Genomic DNA, 7575 nt, shown 5'->3' on the forward strand with positions numbered 1-7575 from the left:
TGAGGAGCAGGGGCTGGGGAACAAATCTCCAATAAGACAGATGACCTCAGAGCAGGGATGAAGAGAGGCTGGCAGCAGGTGGGACCTCCTCCAGCAAACACGTGGAAAGAGCCTAAAATCAGCACGTGGCTTCCAACCAACACTCCAGCACTCTCTCCAACGCAGGCCACAGCGGGCAGATTTGCTTCCCTGCTGCTTTCTTACCAGCAGAGCATTCTGACATTCACAAGCCCCTGCTTCCTGAAGAGAAAGCCAGGCCAGTGCTTCTGCTGCGGTGGCCTGTCACCTAATCTCTGTTTGGAGCCAGGCAGTCCTCTCGCCCATGAACACCACACACCGCACCCCCAGAGGAGCCGAGGGAGGGAGCTCTGGGCAGAGGCAGCAGATGAATTCTGGGCGACTATTTCCAGGGAATGCCTCCCCAAGCACTGTTTGTTAACTGGAGGAAAGGGAACCACTGTGGCAAGAGTGGCATGAAAGATTTTTCAGTTGTGATAGATGTTTCATAGCCACTTACTTAAGCTCAGGTTAAGCCAAAACGTGACCAAAGAATTGTCATCATGCATGAGCAAATGTAGAAATGCCATGTCCCTTAAGATTCTTTTTTTTTTTTTTTTTTTTTTGAGACGGAGTCTCACTCTGTCGCCCAGGCTGGAGTGCAGTGGTGCGATCTCAGCTCACTGCAAGCTCCGCCTCCCAGGTTCCCGCCATTCTCCTGCCTCAGCCTCCCGAGTAGCTGGGACTACAGGTGCTGCCACCACGCCCGGCTAATTTTTTTTATTTTTTAGTAGAGATGGGGTTTCACTGCGTTAGCCAGGATGGTCTCGATCTCCTGACCTCGTGATCCGTCCACCGTGGCCTCCCAAAGTGCTGGGATTACAGGCATGAGCCACCGTGCCCGGCCAAGATTCTTTATAGAAAAAATAAAACCAGGTGATCACTGCAAACGAAGGCATCTTCAGAAAATATGAAAGGCACTAACTTTATGTGACCCTGTGCAAACTGCTCTAAACCTGAAGGAGCAGCCAGCTTCCTGTCTCAAAGTTCTGCTGCATTAAACAGATGGCAGGGTGGTCCCAGACATCCCAGCCACTAGGCTGGTACACACATTTCAGAAATGACAGGTGGACCAAGAACAGGTCCACAGGGAATGGTTTGGGCACAGGGCAAAGGGGACAGATAACCTCAAAGGTCCTTTGGGTGGACACAGAGGCCAGTTGGGGCACTTGCCACAGCTTCGGGGTGCATCTTGTGTCAAGACCTTGGCATGCTGAAGCCAGCTAAAATAGAGCCAGTCACGAGTTATGATTATCCTTGTTCGGCTAGGATGGAGAATCCCATACAGAGACCGTGGTCACTTTCCTTTCTGGACATCCTATATTTAATTGATGAAGTCACTCGAGCTTCCTCTGTTTGAGCTAAGGTCCCTGAGTTTGGCAGGAGAGGGACGATGGGAGTTCCTGGGGAAGTGGGGAAAGAGGCTGATCTCAACTCCATCAAACATTCTGAGAGGGTGTAAAATTTGTCCGGCCTGTTTGCTTTTTTTTTTTTTTCTTCCCCAAACTCCAGGCTAGTGGGTGGGATACAGCTCAGAGCAGAAAAACAGAAGCAGGCCTTGGAGGAAGGTCCAGCATTGGTAGGAAGGACGGCAGTGGATGGGACCATCCAAGAGAAAGCACTGAGCCCTACCTGAGCCTTGGGTGCTTCTTGGGTGAGCTCCCTGCATTCCCAACAGACCCCTGGCCAAAGGCGCTTTGAGACTGGGTACCAGAGCAGCTTCCGCAGCAACCACCACGCTCAGTCACCGGGCATGTCACAGGCCTGTCCTTGAAGCTCCCTCCTACAAGCAGATTGAAATGCTGCTTTCCCGGGGCTGTGTTCTGCACTGTCAGTCTGCACTGCAGAGGATGCTTCAGCCGGAGGATCAATTCTGTACTCTCTGCAAAGAGCTCTGGAGCTGGGGGTGTGCCTGGAGGTGCCAGCACTTTTCTGAGTCTGAATCTCACTTTGTAAAAATTAGAATGACTCAGGGCAAAAGGAGAGAAAAACATGTATATTCATGCAAGATAAAGTTTTAGAATCCATGCAGGGAAGTTATGATCCACAAAGCAACCATAATTTAACCACATTACATGCCAGAATTAAGCTGTAAATTTAATAGCATGTATTTACAAAGTAATGAAAGTCTACGTATCATGTTTTCAAAAATAATCCCACAAATCTGAAAGTAGGTTGATTTGACTGCTGGACATTCCTCTGAATGTTTTGCTACTTGTGAAATCCAATTCTCATCCTCGCTGGAGCACTGATGTGGAGGCATTTTATGCATGCATTATAGACAATATGTGGAGCAGCTGAGGAAGCGTGGGAGGGACCTGATGCCATTGTCTTGGAAGAGGTCACATTTTCTGTGAGTTGAATGGGCTGACGAATCACGCCTGCTGCATCCTGTCACAGTGGAGAGCACTACTAATATTACACGGTGGAAGGAGGCCTGCAACTCCACACCAGACTAAAATGCACTCAAGGCAGAATACTCAGGATTCACTTTAGAAGACCTGATTCTAGTCTGCTGAGCTCAAATAAATGTCATTTATTCAGTGCCTCTGTGCACTCAGCACTAGTCATGAGTGGCTGAGCAATGCCAACTTCACTTTTTTGTAGCAGGGGAAGGAACAAAATCTGTCGTCTTAATGTCTTCCTATAGATATTATTTACTGGCCCCTTTGTGGAATCAAATGTTTTGCTGCCCTAAAAAATAGAAGGATGAACCTTTTCAAGCTCCTTTTATATTTTTTGTAAGGTATTAGTAGATGCTTACAGTACAGGGCTATATATGTGGGAAAACAGAGTTGACTAAAGTTCTGGAAGCTTGTAATGCCATTTCATTAGGCTCTTGGTACAGCCTGAATCAGCACAAAGACAGGAGGTCATTACAAGGAAGATGGACAGGAGCTCCAGCAGCCCCTTCTGGTAATCATCTCCGCAAAGGCTAGGCCTGACCAGGGGAGGGTTCTAGATGCTCCCTGGGGAATCCAGATGAGCCAAAGAACTAGGACTTAATTTGAATCACAGCTGATTTTTGCAAGTCTCTCGGAATCCTTATAATGGGAATGGTGGCACTTGTAAACCTCCTGTATGGTGGACGCCCCCCCAGACCACAGAGGGTCCCAGACATTCCAGCAACTAGGCTAGCACACACATTTCTTTCTTTCCTGAGATTTGCAAAATGTGGAGAACAAACAGCCTGGATCTTCTCAACCAAAAGAGAGTCCCACCAGAAAGAACCACTAGGCTGTAAGCCTTCCACGGGCAAGGATTCACATCCACTACTTACCAACAACGGCATGTTGAAGGTGCAGAAGAATGAAGGTGCAAGTGGGTTGGAGGGGAGATGTTTTGCAGAGAAAACAATCAGTTTGTCTAAAATAAAGGAGGAAACGCTAGAAATGCAGAGGCCAGGATGGAAGGTGGGATGGCGGAAGGACACCGTCAGCGGGCGGGGATGACGAAGACACGTCCTCGGACTCCTCCCTGCAAACAAAGGCTGCCAGCAGCTGCCCCCTGTGGGTTCCTGCTAAGCCCTCATCCAAGTGTTTCTGCCTCAGTTGCAGTTAAAGAAATAAAGTGCTGGAGGAAGAGATGGGATTTAGCAAAAATGACTAGTGCTGAGTGCACAGAGGCACTGAATAAATGAAATTTGATTAAAAGGGTGAATCTGAGCCAGGGGAAAAAACCGAGCCAAGTGTTGACAGCCGAAAAGCATCCTCAGAGGCTCAAGTGCTGAGGCCTCTCTGGCTCTTCCCTTGGAGGCCTGTGGTCATCTGGCTGTGCGTGTGCCTCTCTCCTGCTTCCCAGTCCCTTATCCTGGCAGATAAAAAAAAAAAAGTCAACAAAACGATGCTGCCCATTGCTCAGGCAAAGGCCCCTTGAAGTACCTTGGGGTCCTCGTTAATTCTTTCCATAAGCGTTTATGAAGTGCCTACTAGATGTCAGAGAGAAATCAAACCACAGCCACAGTGAAGAGCCTCAGGCATTTCTGTTCAGGAACTCACAATGTTATCAGGTTCACTCAAGGAGATGATTTATTTTAGATCTTGACTCTCACTCCAGCTGCCCCACAGGAGAATGACATTTAAATCAGAATGCCACGTTATCCATTTACAATAGAAAATATATATTTGCAGAGATCATAATATTTCAGAACCTGGCTACTCTAAGGGTGGTCCACGAATCCACAGTGTTGGCAGCACCTGGAAACTTGTTAGCAAAGCAGAAATTCAAGCCCCAGCTCAGATCCACAGAATGAAAACTGCATTTTAACAAGATCCCCAGGTGATCCTTATGTCCATGGAATTGGAGAAACAATGGTCTAGAATCGTGGTTCTCAAACAGGAGTGTGCATCAGAGGGAGGGATGGTTAAAACCAGGGTGTGGGGGGTCCCACTCCAGCGTTTCTGCTTTGGGGGGTGTGGAATAAGGTCCAAGAGCTTGCAACGCCTCACAAGTTTCCAGGGCCCAGACTTTGGGAACTACTGATCCAAACATCTAGACAACCCCCTGTGACACCACAATGCCTGACTTCATGCGGTGGCTGAGGTTGCAAAATTAATCCGAAGCCCTCCTCATCCTCACATCCGAGCTGTCTCAGCCTCACAAGGAGGTTCCCCATCCCCAGATTGTGTGTGTGCCGCATTGAATAAGAACAGACTTACACATTTTCACATCATTATAAAATTTAAGACTATCAAAGACAAAAAGAAAATTGTTTTTTTTTTTTTAAAAAAAGAACTGATTGAATTTCTTAAAGTTTCTTAAAACTCAGAAGGCAAGAAGTTAGTTGTTTAGTAACAATTTTAAAGTTTCAAGTTAGCTACGCTGAAGTGTGCAGGTGTTGCCCGAGCGCGGTGGCTCACACCTGTAATCCCAGCACTTTGAGATGCCGAGGCAGGCAGATCACAAGGTCACGAGATCGGGACCATCCTGGCTAACACGGTAAAACCCCATCGCTACTAAAAATACAAACAAAAATTAGCCGGGCATGGTGGCGGGTGCCTGTAGTCCCAGCCACTCGGGAGAGTGAGGCAGGAGAATGGTGTGAACCGAGGAGATGGAGCTTGCAGTGAGCTGAGATCATGCCACTGCACTCCAGCCTGGGTGACAGAGCAAGACTCTATCTCAAAAAAAAATAAAGAAATGTGCAGGTGGTTTTTTGGACAGTGCAAGAGTGCTTTGGGTAGAAAAGTAAGCACATGTTTCTCTTTCCACTTTTCCTCAGCAGCCTTGATATGATGAAAGCTATCACATATGCCACTATCATTCCGGCACATCTGCGTGGCAATAATTATTAATCGTAGATATAGCAAAATCCTTGATTTTTCTTCTTGGTGTCCTGGACCTTTGGCCGTGCCTGCTGTCTTCACAAATGTTCTTGACTCATGGCCCCACCCCTCATCAAAGTGCACACAGACTCTGGACTCACCAGGCCCGCCACGCCAGGCTTTGGATAAAGATGTGGGGAGAAAAGTGGCATGGTGGTTTTTAAAAATAACATTTTTAATGTTTTTAAAAATAACATGAATGGGGGTGGAGACTTTCAGAATCAAAAAAATGAAATGCCAGTGAAAGTAAAGGAAGGGCTAGTCCCCTCTTTGAAACAATATGCTGCAACTTAAAGAAAAGCTTGTGAACAGGGTGTGCTAGGGAGAATGTAATCCAGAGAAGGCAGCAGCAAGACAGGAATGTCTTTTCCCTCCCACAGATTGGACCAGAAGGGCCGACATGGCTGTGGATTGGTGGCAGGGGAGGCCCTGGCTTCGGGAACACTGTTCTACTGTGCACTGACAAGATGTCCCTATTCAGACCGAGGCTTTCAAGTGCCCATTCTTCTCTAAAGTTATTTTTATCTATAGGGCCTCACCTGTACATAATGCTATAGGTACACGTGCAATCAGTGCTTAAAATAGCACCTCAATTCTACCATGACAGCTAAAAATAATCCTGGGGTTCCTTTGGAGCTCGCCTGGTGGCTGCCCTCGGCACACAGGCACGGATCCTTGTCAGGTCTGCCTTCCCACCAGATCTTCAAAAGACTTTCTCCACTCCCCTACTCACCCCCCGTGCCCCCCCCCCCCATTGCTTCCTGGAACTCATTTCTTCTTATTGCTTTGTGACGCAAGCTTCTCGAAAAACTTGCACAATCACAAACTCTGACTGGCATTCCTACCCGCCTTCTGCTCATCAGCAAACGTGATAATGAAGCCGTTGCTTTCTCTTTCTCCCCGTTTCCCTCCTTCACTTTACAGCTCTACTGGGACAGATGTTTATTCAATCTTCCCTTCCACCTGGGAAGAATTTGTTAACAGGAAAACACAAAACAGACTTCATTCGGGGCACCCAACAAATTACTGACTCCTCTCTTGGCCCAGTAAGTCGTGGGGACTAGCTGTGTTTTCCCGCATCTTCAGTTGTAGAGGGTTAGCGGCAGCATTCTGCCTGTCCTTCCAAGGTTTGCCACTCCCTCTAATTATCAGGTCTCTTTGAGACAGAACTGCTTATCCTTACATATTGCCAGATTCCAATCTGAGCACGTAAACCCAAGCTTCAATGGGCTCCAAACAATCTTCAGATTTTCATTCTAGAAACTTCGAAGGATAGACACTTGCTCCCTGAAAGAAATTATCATTTGTTCAACATCTGGCCCCGCTAATCTGCAGCCCCAGAAATGACCAGATCATTTCATGAGAAAACCCAATTTGGGGTTTTGATTCTCCTTCAAGTTTCAACTTCTTAGAAAGCCCCTGGACTTTCTGGCCAGCATCACCTGGGGCTTCAGTGTGGCCCCCAGCCCAGCCACCCTGTGACTACCCAAAGGACACACAGTAAATACCGGAGAGAAATTCCTAATGGCCCCCTTGCCGATCCCAGCTTACTTTCATTCCGTCTGCACTCTCTGTCCCGTGAAAACAGGCAAGTGGCATCTGTGACCATGATTCCAAGCTGCTTTTAACAGCAAAGTATCCAATTATAGACACCATTTTACCTTACAGGGACTCCATTATGTCTGCTCAGAGTGCAGCTCCATGCATCCCCCTCCTGGAACGCCACAGTCCGTCACCTCCACGCTGCACGTAGTTCTGAAACTTCCTCACAATCGCATGCACTGGCACAAAGCCTCAGCAATTAGTCTCAAACAGCCCCATAAACCAGCACCTGGCTAGGTGTCATAGACCTAATGAAAGTCAAGTGCGTCAACGAGATGCTTATTATATGGGGCCTCTCCCTTCTTTGTTAATGTTGTTTGGACCTCATGGAAACCCGCGTGCATAGGAAAATACAAGCAGCTGTTCAGGTCCCCTCAGCTTAAACCAATGTTTCTCTCAAGCTAGATGAAACTGAGCAAACTGCCTCCATTTCTGGAGCCCTCCAGAAACATCCCCAGAATTCCAGAATGAATATCGACCGCAATGCTGGGGGAGAAATAGTCCCCTCAGGACAAAGGACCGCCAAGCACTGCCACCAACAATACAGGATTTGTCTCTTGTTTTGACTTGGTGGAATATGTTGGGTCACAGT

General features: G+C 47.5%; 1 long non-coding RNA gene across 1 annotated transcript; it reads right to left on the bottom strand.

The window, feature by feature from the left end:
• Positions 1 to 1686: 1686 nt before the first annotated feature.
• LOC117074945 lies at positions 1687 to 7082 on the bottom strand. The gene is made up of 3 exons (XR_004433787.1): positions 7043 to 7082; positions 3338 to 3423; positions 1687 to 1840 (listed from the first exon to the last, which is right to left on the bottom strand). It is a non-coding gene; the product is annotated as an uncharacterized LOC117074945 (long non-coding RNA).
• Positions 7083 to 7575: the final 493 nt, after the last annotated feature.

This window comes from Trachypithecus francoisi, unplaced genomic scaffold (genome assembly GCF_009764315.1).
Source record: "Trachypithecus francoisi isolate TF-2019V2 unplaced genomic scaffold, Tfra_2.0 Contig01676, whole genome shotgun sequence".
In the NCBI taxonomy this organism is placed as follows: Eukaryota; Metazoa; Chordata; class Mammalia; order Primates; family Cercopithecidae; genus Trachypithecus; species Trachypithecus francoisi.